The sequence below is a fragment of the Monodelphis domestica genome, chromosome 2 (genome assembly GCF_027887165.1).
Source record: "Monodelphis domestica isolate mMonDom1 chromosome 2, mMonDom1.pri, whole genome shotgun sequence".
Classification (NCBI taxonomy): Eukaryota; Metazoa; Chordata; class Mammalia; order Didelphimorphia; family Didelphidae; genus Monodelphis; species Monodelphis domestica.
This window is the reverse complement of record NC_077228.1, coordinates 515,654,632-515,676,062: the sequence shown is the minus strand read 5'-3', so window position 1 is coordinate 515,676,062 and position 21,431 is coordinate 515,654,632. Positions and strand designations below refer to the sequence as shown.

General features: G+C 43.7%; 1 protein-coding gene across 2 annotated transcripts in view; it reads right to left on the bottom strand.

The window, feature by feature from the left end:
* CALN1 (calneuron 1) overlaps positions 1–21,431 on the bottom strand; it is a 529,462-nt gene that overhangs the window by 434,083 nt on the left and 73,948 nt on the right. Inside the window, exon 1 of one of the 2 annotated variants that reach the window (XM_007485689.3) lies at positions 1,538–1,939. The exons of the other annotated variant lie outside the window; for it this stretch is intronic. The gene's annotated coding sequence lies outside the window, so the exon portion shown is untranslated. Of the gene's footprint in view, positions 1–1,537; positions 1,940–21,431 lie in introns of those variants that run through there. 2 annotated transcript variants of the gene reach the window in all.

The window sequence follows — 21,431 nt, the reverse complement described above, 5'->3', positions numbered from 1 at the left end:
CGAGCCAAGGTCCAGACTCGGCTTCTCTTAGTCCCAATGGGATCTGATGGGCGTGGGCCCAACACGACACCCCCTTGCCCCCCCAAACTGAAGGCGTCCACTCTACCACCCTGACTCTGAGAGTGAGGAGGATTCAGTCACTAGGGTGATCTCCAAAGAGCACTAGGGAGTGAGCTGTGACTTCACCTGACTCAGAACGTCCACCTTTCCGGACCTGACCCAGGCTAAAAACTGTCCCGAGGGCCTGGAGGTCCTCCCAGGATTTTAGTGTACACGTGGACCTGTTGGAAAAAAATCAATATGGGGAGCTAGCTACTCCTATGGGTGAGCATCAGGGAAGATGCTTCCCTTTTGCATTGATCCAACCAAGAAAGAATAATGGGGAAATGGGGGAGGAGGGGGCAGCAGCCCCCTCTAGCTGTATGGATTAGGTGCCATCATCTGTTCCAGCGTGCCTTAGTCTTTTCCACTCTCTGCAACCAGCCCTGCAGAGGACAGGCAGACCTACATGCTTGGTGTCTCTCAGGGCCCTTGGGCACCTGGGAAGGGAAGTTCTTTCCTGGGAGAAGCTATGGTCTGGGTTGAGCTGGGCATGGCAAAGTGCTATTGCCCACCCCGTGCCCATTCCATACCTACTCAAGAGGTCTTTTGCCTACCCTCAGCTCTAGTCAGGAATTGTCCCAGCTCTGGCATCCTGGGTAGTCACCCCAGGGGGCTCCGAGGGCCTCCCCCTTATCCCCTGCTTCTGGCTCCCTTGGGGCAGGGGCCGCATAAGCTACTATCTTCCCCAGGATGGGAAGAGAGAGCTGGGAAGGGCACTCAGACCAACCGGTGGTTGGAGGGAATTCTCCCTCCTTCCGCCTTCTCCAACCAGCCTTACCTGACCTCAGCCCTGCTCCCATGATACCTGTTTGCCTCTGCCGCTGTTCTCTCTCTAGGTCTGCACGGATCCCTTCCCAAGCTAAGCCAGCTTCCAGCTGCCCGCCCCCGGAGCCAGGGAGTGCAGCCCAGCAGCAGGCGGCCACAGCCAGAGCCGCGAGGAACCAGACTGAGAAAGCCGATGCCGGGGTGCTGCTCCAGGAGGATTGACTGACTCACTGACGGACGGACAGACGGACTCGGGGTTCGACGACCCGCGCCTCCGGAGCCCAAAGCGCGCCCCTACCTGGGAGACGGAAAGGGATACGGGCAGCAGCAATGACATCCCCCCCCCCCGCAGGTCCCCAGCATTGGTGCCAGGCACGGGGAGGAGGTAGGGGCACTAGAGGTGGCTCCAACTGCTCTCCTTGCCCTAGCCCCAGCCCCTGCCCCAGTCCCAAGCATCACCAATGCCAACAGGTCCCCAGCGGCTCGAAAGCACGCCGGGCCAAGGCCCCCGAGAGTCCCCGCCCCGCAGCCTGGGCATTAGAAGGGGCAGGAGTCAGGGGGCAGGGGTCGGGGCTAGGGGCAGGGGTGGAAGCCAGAGCTATCCCCTGGGGCGCGGGCGCAGGGGAGCAGGAAAGCAAGAGGGGGTGCGGGGGTGGGAGGCGGCACTCACCTCTAGCCCGCCCGGGGCCGCCGCCGCCGCCGCTGCCCCGCTGGCTCCCGGGCTCCGTCAGTCCGTTGGTCTGTCGGTCGGTCTGTTGGTCGGTGGGTCCGGAGGCGCCTCCGCTCGCTCTCTCGCTCGCAGCCAAGAGCGGAGGCCGGCGGGGGAGGGGACGGCAGGGGAGGGGGCGGCGATGAATGGAGGTGCCGAGCCGGCACACGAGCGCGCACGCACACACACACTCACACACTCACTCACACACACACACTCACACTCACACTCACACCTCGCGCAGCCAGCCTGCAGCCGCGTCCTTGCGCTCGCATCCCCCCACCCCCCTCCCCTTCCCCGGCTCTGCCAGGCACCCTCTTGGTCCCTCCCAAAATAAAGACAATTTTCTCTCTCGCTCTCTCGCTCTCCCTCCCGTGCTCCCTCCTCTCTCCTCTCCTCTTTCCCTCCCTCTCTCTCTCTCTAAACCTCACCCCCCCCCCCCCCCCCTCAGCTTGGCAGCCAAGCCGGGCGCCTGGTGCTCCCGAGCCTTGCCTGTGGGGGTCTGTCTATGTGCCTGTCTGTGAATGTGGCTGACCCCTCTTCGGGCCCTCCCCTCTGCTCGGGTTTCTCTGGCTCTCTCGTTCTCCGCGGCTCTCCCTCTCTCACTCTCTCTGGCTCTCCCTCTCCTTCTCCCGAACGGAGCCGAGCCCGAAGCGGTGGGCAGCACGGTCTCAGTCCATGTGCGCTGCTCGCGGCCTCCCCTCAGCGCCCACCACCCTCGCCCCCAGTGCCTGCAGCCCCGCCGGACCTGAGCGCCCCACAAACTCCGGGCAGCCCCTGGCCCCTCCCCGGCGGTGCCCCGCGGCCCCAGGGGAAGATTCACTCCATCTCCCCCCACCCCTCGGCCCACGTCAGTGGCTGGGGTTCATGCCCCCCTCCTCCGCCCAGGCGCTGGCTTCTCTTGGGATGCCCACCGCACCCTTTCCTCTAATGGCTCCCACGGTTTCCAGGCAGCTCAACGCAACCTGTGCGCACAGACAGAGCCGGGCAGAAACGCGCCCGTGCACACACACAGACACACACACACAGACACACACGAGGAGCAGGAGCTTGGCAGACGGTTCTCCTCCCTTCCCTACCCAGAGAAGCTGCCCACGTTAACTCCTGCAAACTGCTGTTCCTTCGCATTGGACACCTTACACCAAAGCCCAGGGCTGTAACTCCTTCATCCCCGGCCCCCTTCTCCCTCTGGCTGGTAAATACACACATGCAAACCCATACAGGCAAAGGGGAGGAGGATCCTGGCTGCCCGACTCTGGCACCCCCAAGAGGGAGGCCTAGCAGCAATGGCACCTTTTCTCCAGATCTCCACTCTTCCTGGTAGCAATAGGGTCTTCCTCACCTTCCCTCCCACTGGGACCTTAATAAAGAATGCATTGGGTTAGGGGACAGTTCTGACCTGAGATTCCTGGATCTGAAGTAAGAGACTGGAAATCTCCAAGACCTCTCCAGGGCAACCCCCAAATAGGCACTGCTACAATCCTAAGAGGACAGGAAGGTGTCAATGTGGAGTGTACCTGGCCTGGAGTGGAGAAGTCCAGAGTTCAAATCTAGCCTCAGACACTTACTAGTTGTGTGATCCCAGACAAATCACTTCATCCTGTTTGCCTCAGTTTCCTCCTCTGTCAAATGTGCTGGAGAAGGAAATGGAAAACCACTCCAGTGGTCAAATGGGGTCACAAAGAGCCAGACAGGGCTGAAAGGACTCAACAACAACCACTCAGAAGCACCCTTCTCCAAAATTACTTGTTTTCTTATTGTTCAGATCAATCTGACTCTTGGTCACACCTTTTGGGGTTTTCTTGGCAAAGATACTGGAGTATCTCTGACTCATCTTCCAGATGAGGAAACTGAGGCAAACAGGATTAACTTATTTGTCCAGGGTTACACAGCTAGCAAGCCTTCTGAAGCCATATTTAAACTCAGTTCTTCCTGCTCTAGACCAGGCACTCTCCACTGCCCTGCTAAATGGCCCTCACTTGTTTTTCTTAGGGACAACCCAATAGCCTGCTGTTAGCATGAAAAACAATCTCTAGTTACCCTTTCCTAGTATCCCACACCTGTGGCTTTCCCACCTAGTCCCAGAAGTCACAGAGGAAACACAGTATATCCAGGTTTGGAGTTGGTTTGGGGTTTTAATTTTTATTTGTCTGGTTTTTGTTTCTGAGAAAGAAAATTATCCCTCCCTGTGGATCAGGCAAATACCAAGACTTCAAGAGGGTCTTTGGACCAGAGCTACATACTACTTGATCCCCTTTCTCTTGGCTCACTTACTATATGAGTGATTTTGGAAAAGTCACTCAGCTCCTGGGGTCTGTTTCCTCCTTTTAAAAATAAGGGAATTGATGCCCCTAGCACTCCAATTTTACTGGCACGTACTGGAGTTGCCCCTGTGTGTTTGCTGCATAATGAAGTCTTCTTTTAAAATGTTTTTTAATATTAAAATCAGTGTATTCATATACAAATGGCATTGCCATTTATTTGGACATGTTATGTGGTTTTTATAGCTGTTACAAAATCATTAAATACAACCAAAGTTTATCAAGATGTTGAGGTGTATGTAGTAAATGTTGTATAGAATTAAAATAAAGGCATTTTATAATTTTAAAAAGGGAGTTGACCTAGAGAGCCCCCAAAGTCTCTTCCTATTCATTGAGTTATCAAAGTTCGAGAAAAACAATCATCTCATCAAAATTGTAAAAGACTCTCCTGAGACCCCACTGTTGTTCTTTCCCTGGACTCTCTTCCTCCCCCCTCTCCATTCCCTGTATCCCTTCTCTCAGCCCCAGGCTCAGATGCCTCTGGTTCCTGTGATTAAAATAAAACAGGTCATGTCCCTAACCCACTGGGCACAGAATTGTGAGGTTTATCCTGAGATTTCAGTCTCACCAGATCTGAATACCACCTGTCCTCTGGATGGCAGTAGCTGAAAGGGGGAGCATAGGATCTAAGTGTTTGCCAACTAATGGCTGGAACAGGGAATGGAATGGAATCTGAACATCTTTCCCCTGAATTTCACTGGTATTTATTCATTGGTATTATGGCATTGTGTCAGTGATGAGAGAGAGAGAGAGAGAGAGAGAGAGAGAGAGAGAGAGAGAGAGAGAGAGAGAGAGAGAGAGAGAGAGAGAGAGAGAGCTCATTGACAGTGGAGATCATGTGTGATGCCCTCTTAGTGTGGTGTCCTGCACACAGTAAATATAGATAAATAGGATAGACAGACAGAGAGAGAGAGAGAGAGGTAGATAGATAGACAGACAGACAGCTAGACAGACAGACAGACAGACAGACAGATAGATAGATAGATAGATAGATAGATAGATAGATAGATAGATAGATAGATAGATAGATAGGATGGACAGATAGATATCTGTTTGTGAATGTATATAAATGTTTATTGCCACTCCTTCTGATTACAGATTCATGGAATTATCGATTTAGAACTAAAAGCAATTTTAAAGGCCATCAAAAGCTACTCCTTTATTTCGCAGATGAGGAATCTGAGGCCCAAAAATGTTAAGTGACCTATCTCAAAATTACATAGATAGTAACATAAGTAGAATTTGAACCTGGGTCCTCTGCTTCCAAACATCGTGTTCTTTCCGATGTCAATTTCATCTTGGAGAAGCATGGAACCACAGAGATCATCTGAAATAGCCTATATTTGAACAGAATCATAATAGCCCTAACAGATAGCAATAATAATATTACTAATTATCATTGGGCAACTAGATGGCACAGTGGATAGAATGTGGGACCTGGATTCAGAAAGACTCATCTTCCCGAGTTCAAATCTGGCCTCAGACAGTTCCTAACTATATGATTGTGGGCAAGTCACTTAAACTTGTTTGCCTCAATTTCCTCATCTGTCAAATGAGCTAAAAAAGGAAATTGTGAACCATTCCAGTATCTTTACTAATAAAACCCCCAAAATGGGTCACAAAGAGTCAGATATATCTAAACAACAGCAATGACAAATAATTATAATAGTTCATAAGATTTAGCTTCTTCCATTGTTGTACCTACTGAATGAATCCACTTCTTCTGTGTAGCTTTAATCTTTAGGAAATTTTTCCATAAAAAGAACTGAAATCTACCTCTGGGTCACTTTCACCCATGGTTCCTAGTTCTGCCCACTGGGGACAAGAACAAGACTAAATCATCTTCCATACAGCAACCTTCAAATACTTAAAGATATGTATCATGACACCCAATAAATGTCCTCTAGAAGCCAAGCTTTTCTCTATAGCTTCATTTCTAGTATAGAACTATTATGGAATCTTCCCATTCTTGCAACCTGGGTTCAGTGTCTGGCTAGGACATTGCATTTAGTGAAAAACACTGGTAGATAATAGCTAAGACACTGGCAGTGGAGTCAGGGAGACTGTGCTTAAATATCACCCTAGAGTACCTGTGTGATGCTGCAGAGATTACTTACCTTCAGTTAACTGTGTCTCAGTTTTGTCATCTCTAAGACAGAAGGACTGGACTTGATGGTCTCTAAAACCCCTTCTGGCTGTATTACCTTTTATGATCCTAATTCCAGTTTCTCCAACCAATCTTTCCATGACATAATGGCTGGACTCCTCATCATTCTGGCCATCCTATTCTGCCCTTGCTCTAACAGGACATGCAATTAGGCTACAGACCACACATGATTTCATTGGTAGAGAGAACTCAGAGGTGAAAAAACACCTTCTCCCAATGCAGATCAGTCCCTTCTCTGAAACTTGTGGTCTTAGAGAGACTGTTGTAGACCATGAAGAGGTTCAGTGAGTTGCCCAAGGTCACACAGTCACTATGTGTCAGGGGTAAGACTCAAACACAGACCTTCCTGGCTTCAAGGCTGACTGACTACATTAGACAATGTTGTCTCTAGTGATACCCAGAAATGAATCTCATACTCTAGAAGGGGTTTGATAAGAGCAGAGGGTAGTAAGCCAATCCCTTCCCTTATTCTGGATACTGCTTTAAGACTCGGCTGGATTAACAATCTCAAGATTGCTGTTATTTCCAATAATGATGAGAATCATAGACCATCCAATGTGTGCCACCATCATCAAGTGATGTCCCACCTAAAATCTCCAAAAGTATTGGCCCCAAATGCTCAGGTTCTCACTGAAGATTTTTTAACATGTTGTGGGTACCAGTACAAGGACTTGGGCTCTCCATTTCTTGTCCCTCACATTCTCTACTGCTCATACAGTTCCTAATGATTTCATGACACTTCTCATTCGCACCCCTGTTTGAATGGAAGGAAGAAAGAGAAGAAGATAGAACACATGAGGGATATTTTGTTAGAAGAGATTTCTAAGTCTGTGTTTACCTCTCAAGTCAATTTTTTAAAAATCAATTAATATTCTTAGCTGTGTAACCCTGGGCAAATCGCTTAATCCTAGTTGCCTAGCCATTGTCACTCTTCTGTCTTAAAATTGATACTAAGACAGAAGAAAATGGTTTTAAAGTTTAAAAAACTTATTAATAATTAAATTATTGTTAATTATTAATTAAATGATTAAAATTTAAAATTGACTAATAATAAACATTGCATAATCTGATATTGTGTGTTTTTTAGATCACTTGTGTGATTATGAGATTTGGTTTGCTTTAGGATATTATTTACCAAAACCTGCCTGTTATATTTTTGTCAAAATTTGTGGCCTAATAAATAAAGAGCTAGCCTCCAAGGAAATCTCAAGTTCAAATCCTGCCTCTAAAGCTTCTGACACATACTGGCCATGTGACCACAGGAAACTTGCTCAATCTCTCAGTGTTCCAGAAAACTTCTGTAAAACTATAAAAAAACATTTCTTCTTTTAACCATTTCAGGGGCATTGTGAAACACTATGCTAGTAATCTCCCACAATACTCCTCCATAAGATTTTGTTGTCTTTGATGACCAGATCTCTTGGCCTGACAAAAAAAAATAATAAGTGTTTCTTGCTTTGGGCACTTTTCTGGACTTTATAAACAATGTCTTTACCTTTATCAATTTCCTAATTTTTGAGTCAACTGTTTGAATAGGTCAAGTTGGAAAGATTGTAATTATAATGTACATAGTATATCTTTTCATATTATCATTTCTCTATTTTGGTATTAACCTTGATTTTTGTTTTAACCAATAGATGATCAAATTCAACACAACCATCTTACTCTGAAATGACTTCTTTATCAATAAGTGGTCTTTTCCTGCCTATTCTCATTTCCTATGTTGCTTCTCAGTGATCATCATGTTTAACACCTTTTGACCCTCTCACTGTGTAAAAGTGAACAAGCAATTTTATGTTTTTGGACCTCATGTCAGACATGTTTGTAAAATGAGGAAGCTGAACAGAGGCAGAGGTAAAATGATGAATCCTGTGCTAAAATAAGTCAAGAATCTTGAATTTAAATCTTATCTCTGGCAATGATTAGCTAGGTAATCATAGCCAAACACTTTTACTTCTATGAGCCTCAGTTTCCCCATCTATAAAAAGGGTATATTACTATAATTCCCATAGTACTTACCTCACAGAGATGCAGTGAGGTTCAAATGAGCTAAAGTATAAAAATACTTTGTAAACTTTAATACACTTTATAAACATCAATAATTTTAGTGTACAATGAAGGCTCTTCTAACTCTAAATGTGTACCAGCTAGATGGCCTAGATGTGTTGAACTTGGAGTGATAAAGTCTTAAGTTTGAATCCTGCCTCAGACAGAGCTGTGTGTGTGACCCTGGACAAGTCACTTAACTGCTCTTAGCCTCAATTTTTTCTCAGTAAAATGGAGCTAAGGATAGCACTTACTTCAGAGGGCTATTGTAAGACTGACATGAAATATGCAAAATATTTTGCAAACATTAAATCACTAAATAAATGCCAGTTAATAATAATTATGATAATAATAAATCCAATGGCATATGGAAGTATGGGTTCTTTACAAACTTTTATCCTCTTTTGTTTCTCTCTTGTTTCATTTTCCAATACATTTTTTCATTGAAGTTGTTCATGTCAAGCAAAGGATGTGTTCACTTAGTGTGAAGAACCTTATTGAGGTCTTTGTACAATGGCTTTCTTTTTGTGGGTGCACTTAACTTTGTGGTCATCTATTTGCTTATGTTCAACATGAACATTGCAAATGCAGATGATCAAGCACTCCCATGTAGTGATGTTTCTTGGCACTTTTGGGGTATGTAATCGATCTCTTCATTCACTTTTCCCTTTAGTAGCAACTTCTTTTGGTCTTCCAATTCATTTCATGGTGATAGCTTCAGAGTGGCACAATTCATTTCCTCTACTACTATACCATTTCATTAGTCATTGATCTAACATTTAGAGTACCAATGGATGCTAGTGTTTTCAGATGGTTTGAAACCTCTTTGTCTCGTAGTATCTGCTGTTCCTTTGTTCCATTCCACCACTATCACTATAGAAGCCCAAGTATATGTCACAGAACTGTCCCTTTTTTTCATTTATTTTAGTATATTTTGTCCTACTATGGCCAGAGTCAAAGGGTCTGTAATCATTTAAGAACCAACCATCTGGAGAGAAGCCTCTTTGTGCTTAGCTATGCTTGTCCTAAAAGAGCAGAGTCTAACCTTGGGATGCTAGCCTGCGCTCTGATAGCATAGCCCGAGAATAAAGAATTAGCTTCCTGTGATGCCATATTAAGCATCAGACATTTGGAATGACTTCTACAGAACTTTTAGACACTATGCATCTATTAGTGTATTTGCCTTTTTGACTATTGCTGGCTCATTCGGGGCTTACAGGGCACCAAAAGCAACATCTTTTTTCCCACGAAATTTTGTATAGGCACCTTGAGGAAAGAAGGAAAATAAGGAGGGATCTAGTGAACCCATGACATTATCAGGTATAGGGAAAAGCCTAGAGAAGGAATTCTATCTATCAATTCAAATGAGGTTCTGTGAAGATGGGATTGACTCTCACCCTGCCTGCTTTTAAATTTAATCAACCAAAAGTGTAGACACCCCTACTTAACACTAAGTAGGGGAGGTTTGAAAGCCACTTGCTAAAGTGGGTGACAACTCAATAGTGACTGACCACCCCAAGGCAGTGCTAAGCAAATTTAAAGACTGCAATTTGTCCCTATAAAGTGGAGGATGGGACAGGAAGTGATATAAATAAAAGGACTATAAAAGATGATAAACTTCCTGTGCAAGGGATCTTTGTCCTGAATTTTGGGGTTGAAGGAGCTTGGACTGGGACTCAGGCTCTTGAACTGCTTCTGGTAACACTGCTTCTGGATCTTCTCCCTTGGATCTTCTCCTGGTGAGTGAAAAGCTGACCTTCCTTTCTGGTCTTCTGGAGAGATTAGTTCTGGTGAGGCCTCCCCTTCTTGGAGGAGGCAGCATGGGTTGAATCTTTGCTTAATTCACCACCAAGTCCTCTGGTTAAGGGATTAACGAGCCCTGCATAGGTTGAGCTGGGACTGGAGCAACATTTAGGGTGATAAGCTAGACTTCTTGCTCTACCCTCTTTCACATTTCTCTACTTTCACTCATTCTATCTCTTTGTAAATAAAGCTACTGAAAGTCATTTTGACGTGGGCTGTATTAATTTTAAAATTGATGACCACCATATTATCTTAAAATTCTCATATATTTAGTCAAACCCGTCAATTTAATTCCTTACAGTACTAAGATAGTAAGGGACTTGCTTAGTGTCATACAATCAACATGGGGAAGAGGCAGAATTTAGACTCAAGTGTACCTAATTTTAAAGCTGCTCCTTATCCACTATTCTTTGCTGTCCCCCCTCACCTTGTACTTATGCAATTTATTTTTTGAACCTTGATGAAGGACTTTGCATTTATTTCTTTTAACTTTCCTTCTCCCAAATCAGTTTGTTATAACCCTGTTTAGGACCACTCATTCAGAATGTTATTTATTCCCTATAAACTTATTTTAATTTATAAATTTCCTAAGCATGCTACTTCTGTCCTCCAAAAGTTGTTGACTAAAATGTGGTCCTCCTCTTAGTTAATGTAGATGCAGTAATCACTTCTCTTTGCATCTGTGTCTAAAAATTGCAAATCTGCCTCATTCTCCTATCTCTACTCTTGCTCACAAGTGTATCCTGAGACTTTGTCAGATGCCCTGCTGAAATCCAAATATAATTCTGTATTGTGGTTTAGAGAAAACCTCTTGTATTTTTCTAGCTATGTCTTTCTATGACTAATAATCTGTCTTCTCCTTAGCCACAGATATCTCCTACCTGTTGTAACTTTCCATCTGCCCCAATCCTTTTCTGGACCAGCCCCCCCACCACCTTATATCTATACTATTCTAATTCAGCCAAGGAGTTTCTAGTATCAAGTTCATTGGCTTCTCCCTGACTTTGATTTCAGTGGTAGAAAATTAATCACCTGTATCTGAGACCCCATTTCTTCACATAAAATAGCTGTCCTAACTCCATAGGTACCTGAGCCACACTGCTGTAAGGAGTGAAGAGGATTTAAGAGTCACAATGACTCTCCCATGTACTACTTGTATGGTATTGGGCAAGTCACTTAGCCCCTATAGGCCTCAAATTCTTCATCTGTAAAAGAAGGAGTTAGACCAGATGGCTTCTAAGGTCCCTGCTAGTTCCAAATCTATGATTCTAGAAGTCATATCATCTTTCTTTGAATATATCCAATTAAAGGGCTAATTGCTTTCCATGGTGGACAACCCATATAATTCTTCAAAATCACCTTTGAGTTTCAGCAAAAGACATCAATGTTGTCTCCAGCATTCCCAAATCTAACAGCATATTTAATCCCTCTAATAGATGGAGAGAATGAGAGAATGTGTGTGTGTGTATAGGGAGAGAGACAGAAACAGAGACAGAGAAAGGGAGGGAGATAGAGAGAGAGGAAGAGAGAGAGAGAGAGAGAGAGAGAGAGAGAGAGAGAGAGAGAGAGAGAGAGAGAGAGAGAGAGAGAGAGAAAGAGAGAGAGAGAGAGAGAGAAAGAGAGAGAGAGAGAGAGAGAGAGAAAGAGAGAGAGAGAGAGAGGAAGAGAGAGAGAGAGAGAGAGAGAGAGAGAGAAAGAGAGAGAGAGAGAGAGAGAGAGAGGGAATATGATCTGACTTCTTGTGGATTCCATGTTGGACCTCCTTGATCAGTTTCCCTTAGTGCCCCCAAACCATCCCTAGAGCAAGCTAATCATCTAAAACATATTAATATGCTCTAGGATTTTCCTACAAATCATTATCAAGCTCACTAGCCTATAGATGAAGGATTCCTCCCTCTTCCCATGTGTAAAAATCAGAACATTGGCCCATCTTCCATGTTTCGGCATGTATCCCACTATCCATGATTTTCACAGATCACTGGCAGACCCTCAGGAATTATATGCTTAAGGTTTTTCAGTAATCTAGGTTCCAGGCTTGTTGATCTGAACTCACTGTTGGCAGTACTAGATCTTGTTCATCTGAATTCATTGATAGCTGCCTGGTAGCCTTTAATCAGCCTTTTTTGTATTTGGGTCAAGAAATATTTTTGTTCTCAGAATCACAAAGAAATCCCAGAACTTCGGCATCAGATGGGATCTCAGTGCCAATAATCCAATCCCTGCCTAAGAAAGAGTTACATTTGGGGCATACCAAGGGTCATCCAACCTCTGCTTAAAGAACCCTAAGAGAAGGAAGCCATCACTGTCTGAGCTAGCTCAATTGAAACTTCCACCCATTGCTCCTTTAGAGCAAAGATGAACAAGTCTACTTGGCAGCCTTTCGAATACTTAAAGTGAAATTTCACATCCCCCTTAACATGATTGGATTTGATTCTCATTTGACATAACTCAAGGCCTTTCACTCTCTTGGTTGCTTTTCTTTGGACATGTTAATGTCCTCCCTAAATTGACGTGCTAGAGCTCACCCCAGGACCTGATCAGAACCGAGGATAGTGACAAATGCTTCCTTACTCCTGGAAACTTTCAATCGACAAACACTGATTAGTTATAAACTCTGTGCCAGGCATGGGGCTAGGTAACAAGGCTACAAAGATAAAAATAAAATACTCCCTGCCCTCAGAAAGCTTACATTCTAAAAGAGGAGGCAATAGATATGGCTGTAGGTGTATATAGGATACAAAATAACTCTAGAAGTGAAGTTATGCATACCTACAAGGACCACAACAAGTCTTAGGCACAAGATGGTACTTGAGCTGAGTTTTAAAGGAAACCAGGGATTCCAAGAGGAAGTACTGAGGAGTGAGAGTGTTCCAGGTATGAAGAACAGCCATGGAAAAACCAGAGAGAGGAGATATAGTGCCTCATGTCCAGAGAACAGCAAGTAAGCCAATATGACTAGACCATGGAAGAGAGTAATGTGCAAGAAGACTAATAAGGTAGAGAAAGAGTTCAGTTTTTAAAAAAGTAAAAGAGGAATTTCTATTTTACCTAAGAGATAATAGGGAGCCACTAGAGTTTATTGAGGGAGGGAAGGAGTGAGATGATATGTTTAGACCTAAACTTTAGAAAATCCCTTTGGCAGATGTGTGAAAGATGGATTGGAATGGGGGAAATGAGGCAAAAGAACCAAATTGGAGTTGATTACAACAGTTCTGATATGTGTAATCTTTAGATTCACTAAACATGCCATCTATATCTTTAACCAAGTCAGCAAGAGAATTTTTAAACATGACAGAGCTGAGCAAAAATAGGTTCTTTAAGTCTTCCACTAAAGACATCTTCTCAAATAGACATTGAATCCATAGGACTGTTCTTTCAACCAATTTCCATATTCTGTGGGTCTAGACCGGAACTTAAACACAAAACAATGTGGCTCAGCCTTCAACATTCTAAAGTGGGGCTTAGATTAAAATTTATTCAAAAAATATTTTTAAAAATAAATAAAAATAAATAACATTACATTTTAAAACTAAAACAATATGCAGTCCACAAGGAACTTTAGTGATGGCTAAATGGTTCTGTTTTTGATTTGAGATTAGATACCACTGATCTAGACCACATCTATCTAACCACATCTTTCCATCTTTCTCAGAGCGATGGCATAAGAAAATTAGAATCATAGTATTATAGATTTAGAGCCAAAGGGGGCATCGAAGGTCATTGAGTTATTCTCATTTTAGAAATTAGGAAAACAAGGTGAGAAGAGGTTATGAGAGTTGCCTAGGGTCACACATTTAAAAGTGAAAGGGACCGAATTTTAACTCATGTTTTCTCGATTCCACATCCAGTACTTTATTGAATACTTTGCTAAAATCTAGGTCAACTATATCTATAGCATTGCCCTGATCAGATTACTTAGTAGCCCTGCCCAGAGAGGCAATAAGGTTAAACTAGCCCCACCACTTCTTAATGGACCATGCTGGCTCGTGATCGCTGCTTCCTTTTCTAAATGGTTACTAATTATCCCTTTAAAAATATGGTTGAAAATTTCCCCAGGAATCTGTCAGGCTCATGGCTTAGAGCTTGAAGAGTCCATTCTCTTCTCTTTTTTGGAAAATCAGGGCAAAGTTTATCCTTTTTCTATTGCTTGGTACATCCACAATCTTTTAAATAACACTAACAATGGAAAAAGAATTGCTAAAGAGTTTTGCCTTCAGTCTGTCATCCCTTACTGAATGGTTCTCTCTTATTTTTCTTTTACTTAGTTCAATATCCATGTAGCAGTTCCTTCAAGAACACAGCCTGTCCCCATGTTCCCAAGAGCTTCTTCCTGTCCAAGACTTGTCCATGTCCTCCATGGGATTTCACTCAACATGCTAGGGACTTTCCCCTTAAATCTCCTGATCTTATGTGGATAGCAGGGGAACACTTGATTTATTCATGTTATTCTTTATACCTCCTGATCACCCCACTTCCTTTTCTCCTCCCCATCTCTTGCCATTTTTAACACCACTTTGGATCCAACATAATTTGTTGGCTAATCTGCCATACATAGCCCATTCATGCCCCTACCACTATTCTCTCTACTGCCTTCCAAGTGATCCATCACTTTAATTATCTTCTATTTCAAACTTGAAGTCCTTCATAAAGTAACTCCAAACTATCCTGATTTGCAGATAAGGAAAATGAAGCTTGGGAATTTTGAGTGACTTGTTCAGAATCATTCAGCTAATCAATGCCAGAGCCTGAATTCAAACCCAAGACTCCTGACTCTTAAATCCCACAATCTCTTCACTATTTCCCACCATCCAAGCTCATTTATTCCAAGAACCAAAGAATATCATAAAGCAGAATCCCCGGCAGTATCACGGCACTCTATGGTCATCGCCTACTTCCATGATTTAGGGCATAGGATAGGGCAGGGACTGGACCGGAGATTTCACTGATACAAAGACCAGCCCGATGATGAAAGTCTATTTACGGCCTTAAGACAGTTTTCTATAGGCACTGAATGGTTAAGTGACTTACTATGTCAGACAAATGCTGCCTCATAGTGTCCAGCGTCTAGTAGGTACTTAATACATTTCCTTATTGTGTCACAATGACCTGGCTTTCTTCTCCACCCCCTTTGGCAATCTGTGACCTGAGGAGCAGAAATGGGTGGCAGGGGGAGAATTTTGAGTGAATAAAAAGCATTTCTCAAGCATCTTCTATGTGCTGGACACTTTGCCAGATTTTTAGACAAAAAGACAAAGAGCAAAATAGTTCCTGCCCTCAAGATGCTTATATTCTAATAGATGACAACGTGCAGAGGGAAGTGGTGACTGGGGAAGGGTAGAGGTGGACAACAGGGAGGAGGAGAGAGTGTGCCAGGACCAAAAACCAAGTTGGAATAATGCCCAAATTAATTAAATAAGACCCGATTGGCAGCCCTATTGGGAAGCGTAATCATTTTGTTATAAACTGTGGCTTCTGGAGAAGCAATCTGAGACCTATGGCATTCCTACTTACTCGTGAAGTGCAAACACACTGCCTCTTATTGACAAGTACCTTATCTCTTATTGACTGGGATAGACCAGGGAGACCTCAGTTTAAAGCAAACAGATATTTTTCGTTGATAAAAGTGTAAACACACTCTTAATAATGCCTTGTTAATACTTGTTCCTGGTCTGAGGATATTAGCACAACCTTTGGCTATTTGCTAAATGTGTTTGGGAGGGAGTAAGATTAGACACAGACAAAAAATGACGACACCAGTGTAATTGGTGGCCAAGAAGGTTCTGATGGATAGGGGCTGGGTGAGGAGTATTCCCCCTCCTCCCTCTCCCTTAGACTGAAATATTTGGGGCTCACATCATTGCGCCCAGGTAAGGACCACCATTTTCCCTCAGGGTAGGTGGCAAGAAGTTCCCCCTCAGTTGAGTAGTAAGGGCATGGGAAGAGTGAAGAGGGGCACAATAGAAAGAGCTCTGAATTTGGAGCCACAGGTCTCAGATCCACTCCAGCTCTCCTTCTTACAGTCTATAGGACCTTGGGCAAGTCAGTTCCCTACTATGGGTCTCTCTCTTTCTCTCTCTTTTTAATCTGTAAAAATCAGGAGATTGGACTAGATGACTTCCCCCTCAGATTTCTGTTCCAGTGATCCAATGAAATACATTCATGGTTGGCTGACTAGTCTTACCGAACATCACTTCTACTCCTTGACCATAATAGATACAGCCAAATTGAGCCTCCAAGGCAAGAAGGCACAGACAAGGAGCTGGGTTCAAATATGGCCTCACACACTGCCTAGCTGTGTGATCCGTGGCAAGTCACTTGACCCCCAATTGCCTAGCCCTTCCTACTTACTACCTTGGAATCAATACTCATATCAGTTCTATAACAGAAAGTAGAAGTCTTTTTTAAAAGGCACAGATGTACCAAGTCACCAGGTCCATGCAATGCCAGGACATGAAGCAAAAGAAATTCAAAGTCATCGCCCAGTCCAGGTCTTTCTGACAGATGTCCACTTGAGCCTCAATATTCCCTTCACTATTCCAGCCCAGTTCTTGTTCTTCCCTTGTCATTTTGGGGAGTGAAGAGAAGGATGGGAGTTGGCAGAGAGTCCCTTTTCCCTGTGCCTCAACATTCTACTTCCATTCTTCTTCTAACAAGCCTCTCCCTTCCAGCATTGCTCTTTCTAAACAACTCCTTATAATGCCTGTTAACAATTAGCCAATATTCCCAGTTCTCCTGATCCCCAAAGTTCTGTCTGCCTGCATTACAATCATTTTTCTGACCACGTAAAAATTAGGTTTGCTGGGTCGTATATTTAGATATAGAAGAGGCATTCAAGACAAGCGATGCCAGCAGGGTCTTAACTTTTTTATGTATGTTGGTCTTGGTCTCCTTTTATATTCTGGAGACACTTATGAGCTTAGTTTTCAGAATCATGTTTTTAAATGTGTAAAATACATAGGATTACAAAGGAAACCAATTATTGAAATAGTTGTAAAGAAAAAAATAATTTCCCATATCCCACATTAAGAATGTCAAGATCCAGCCTTCTCTCATTTTACAAATGAGGAAACTGAGGTCTAGAAAGATGAAGTCATTTCCTGGTCCACTCACTATGCATAAGATGTCCCCTTCTCATTACTCATACATCTGGGCTGTGCAGGGTGTTCCAGGATGATTTGTTCCTCTGGTGTAGAGACTTGTCAAGCCTTTCCAGGGCTGCTGGTCAACCTTTGGTGTCCATCTGCCCCCCCCCCCAGTTCTCACCTATGACTGCAAGAAGCTGTAGCATGCACAGTGGCCACACCTCAGTAAAACCATCTCAGCCAGGTTGAAAGTAACCAACAGGTCTCAAGCCTATCTGTGAGGTAGGGGAGTGTCTACTCCAAGCAAGTGAAGACTTCCCCCTGAAGAAAGGGGGGAGGAGAACAATTTGTCCATTGATCATCAAGGCAACTGAAGCAGGCACAATGGAACATTGATCAGACATTGAAGAAAACAAGGTCATCCACTGCATCCCAAGCCTTCACCAGTCATTTTGACTTTTGTGTTGCCCTGGACTTTGATAACACTGGAAGAGAGAACATGGCCAAAGACTTTATATAACTCTGCCTCACTTAAATCCAATTTATGCGCACATCAAAATATATCACCATTACAATTGAATGTAATGAACTTCTCTACTAGCAGCAATACAAAGATCCAGGACAATTCAGAAGGACTCATAAGAAAGAACGCTATCCACATTCAGAGAAAGAACTGTGGGAGCGGAAAAAAGAAGAAAAACAACTGCTCGATCTCATGGGTCGATGGGGATATGATTGGGGATGTAGACTGTAAGTGATCACCCTAGTGCAAATATCAACAATATGGAAATAGGTCTTAATCAATGACTCATGTAAAACCCAGTGGAATTGCGTGCCAGCTACAGGAGAGGGGTGGGAGGAGGGGAACGAAAGAACATGATCTATTGTAAACACAGGAAAATATTCTAAATTAATTAGTTAAATAAAATTTTCCAAATTAAAAAAAAGATATCACCAGTGATGCCATTTTTGTTCTCAAGTACAAAGAACAACAACCTACCAACTCATATGGCTACCATGTTTGTTTGAGTCTCAAGAGCCTTCTAACTGGTCCCCCTGACTCAAGCCTCTTCCCTCACCCCAACCTTCATCTTACCTCCTGCCCCAGCCCTTTCTAATCCATCCTTCATCTAGCTGCCAAAGTGCTAGTTAGAGCATGGCATTCCCCTATTCAGCAAGCCCCAGTCACACTCTATTGATTCTTGAGTTAAATATAAACTCCTTTGTTGGGCTTCTAAAGCCTTTTATGACCCGTCCCCAATATACCAATCTAGTATCATTACCACATTCTACAGTCAAGCTAATACTGACTTTTTTGCGTTTCCCCTTACATGACATCTGTATCTCATCACCATGTTTATGTACTGGTCATCCCTCATGCTATCCCTCTTTCTCTTCTCTTTCTAGAATTCCTTACTCTTCTCAAAACTCAACAGACGCATCACCTTCTCCGTGAAGCCTTCCTTGATGCCCCCAACCGCCATCATCATCTTTCCCCAAACTACATTTATTGTTGCATATTTATATATTATATATACACATACATGCTTCTGAAAGAGTATAAACTCCCTGAGATCAAGGGTTGTTTCATAATTGTCTTCCTATTCCCAGCAACCGACAAATAGTAGGCACTTAATAAATTCTTTTTGATCGACTAAAATGCCTTGCCAACAATGGGAGGAGCTGGTATTGTACAATTCACACTGCTTCCTCCAATCTCCACCACTGTCCTAACTCTAACTCATTCCAAACATGGTCAGATGGACCTTTAACCCCAGGGCTGCCGCTCTGATGTTCTATCTGAAGGTCTGGCCAAATGGTGTTCCTGAGCATAGTTTTTTCCAGCAGTTCTCTTTGGGCTCATACATAACCTTGGTGCCATTATGGTTCTCTGACCAAGGATATTAGCCAGCCCTTTAAATGATGGATGACACGCCCCACACAGTACGGTTTCCAGAGAGAGGTCTCAGGGACATCAGCAGGCTACTGGCCTGAGTCATCTGAAGGCCTCCAGACTGTGCCAATTGCCTAAAGTCCAGGGATACTGAAGCCAGAAGGTACCATCTTGTTTTCCCTTTCTTTTCATGCCCAGGGCCAAGCACAGTGCCTGGCACATAGTATATACTTAATATTGACTGAGGGACTGAGCATCGACCCTCACCTTTTCCATTATTTTTATACAGATGTGAAAGTCATTTTCTTTTAACAAGCATTCATTAAGTTTTGCAGTTTGTTACCAAAGCCTGTCGATTCCCTTCTGCCACGTCTCTCAAATACCCCCCTTTCTCTCCTTTGGCATTGCCGCTACCCTGGGGCAGACTCTTTTATCACCTCACGGTTGGACTATTGAGTCTCTCTCTCTTTTTTAATAACCTTTACCTTCCATCTTGGAGTCAATACTGTGTATTGTCTCCAAGGCAGAAGAGTGGTGAGGGCTAGGCAATGGGGGTCAAGTGACTTGCCCAGGGTCACACAGCTGGGAAGTGTCCGAGGTCATATTTGAACCTAGGACTCCCGTCTCTAGGCCTGGCTCTCAATCCACTGAGCTACCCAGCTGCCCTCTATTGAGTCTCTTGAATCTCTCTCCGCTCCAGTCCATCCTCTACTCAGTCACCAAAGTGATTTTCCTAATGAGCAAATCTGTTCATGTCATCCCCTACTCAGTAAACTCCAATAGCTCCCTGTCTCCTCTAGGATCAAATATGAAGTCCTCTACTTGGCATTCGAAGCCCATTATCACCTACTCCTTACCCATCCACTTTTCCAATGTTCTTGCATCCCTCACCCTACCATCTATTCTACAGTCCACTAAGTCTGGCCTTCTTGTTGTCCTTCATGTAAAACACTATTTCTCTGGCTGTCCCCCATGCCCAAAATTCTCACTCTCCTTATCTCTGCCTCTTGGCTACCCTGGATCCTTTCAAGACCCAACTAAAATCTTTTGCCTTCTAGAGGAAGGCTTTCCCAATCCCTCTTAATCCCAGTGGCTTCCCTCGAATTCATCTAGAGTTTGTTTCTACCTACTTTTTTTGTATGTTGCCTCTCCCTTTAGATTGTAAGCTCCCTGAGGGCAGCTACTGCTTTTCATCTTTCTTTATATCCTTAGTGCTTAGTATCTGATGCATAATAGGTACTTAATAAATGTTTACAGACAGATCAAGGGTCTACTTTGGGCAAAGTGGAACAGAGACAGAACAAAAAATGAAGCAGTTCCTACCCTCTGGGAGCTTCCTAGGAACTTATCACATGCACTCATAAGAATGATACGGTGAAAATAAAACTGATTCTGGAAGAAAAGGACCCAGTTCAGACACTAGCTATGTGACCCTGGGTAAGTCACTTAACCCTGTCTGAGAAAATCTAGTTTCCTCATCTGCCAAATGAGCTGGAGAAGAAAAAGGCAAACTACTCCAGCATCTCTGTCAAGACAACCCCAAATGAGGTGAATCAGAGTCAAATGGACAATAACAATAAATGATGAAAACCTGGATAACAGAAAATGGCTCATCCAAGGTCACATAGCACATAAGTGGTTAATATATATGGAGAAGACTGGAAAGACTGGAAAGGTTGAGCATATGTAGAAGCAGATGAAAATGTAGATCTGCTTCGCCACTCCCATCCTGTCTCTGCCCCTCATGCTCAACCTGCAGTTTTAGGGATTCAGAGGCCCTTTAGCAGCATTCTACTTTACAAACTCTGAGCCAGGCTTGAGTAAACAATGATTATTGCCATTGGCATAGGGGTGGAGAAGATATGTCTACTTCTATCCATTAGGATGCTTTTTCCTATGCATTTGGGCAACTTCCTTGTGACTCTACTTCAAAGGACTTGAGTTCAAGTCTCATTTAAGCTCTCAGTGTTCTTCCTTTCCTTCTATTGGATACTCAATATAATGAAAAGAATGATGTATTTGGAGTCAGAAGACCAAATCTTGACTCTTCTACTGTGTGACCTTGGGCAAGTCACTTAACCTCACTTGCCTGAGACTTTGGGCCTCAGTTTCTTCATCTGTACATAATAGAGGACTGAATTCTTTTAACTCTAAGGGCCACTGAATCTACCAGCTACTGCATCTGAAAGCCTGGGTTCAAATCTCAGCTCCACAAGTCGCTATTACCATGATCCTGCACAAATCATTGGCTCTCTCTAAGCCTCAGTTTCCTTATCTGTAATATGATGGAATCTAGCTAGATGGCTTCTAAGGTCCTTTCAGCCTCCATGCCTTTGCACTGCCTGTCCCCCATGCCTGAAATGTACTTCCTTTTCCTCTTGGTTCCTTCCTTGTCAACATTCAGCTCTGGTGGTACCTTATGCATAAGACCTTTCCCAATCCCATTACTACAGCTGTATATGGTCATGCACACCCCTGCGCAGTTGTCTTCCTAGCCTCCAGGGTTTCCCACTCCCACCCTCAGGGGCTCCTGACATTAATA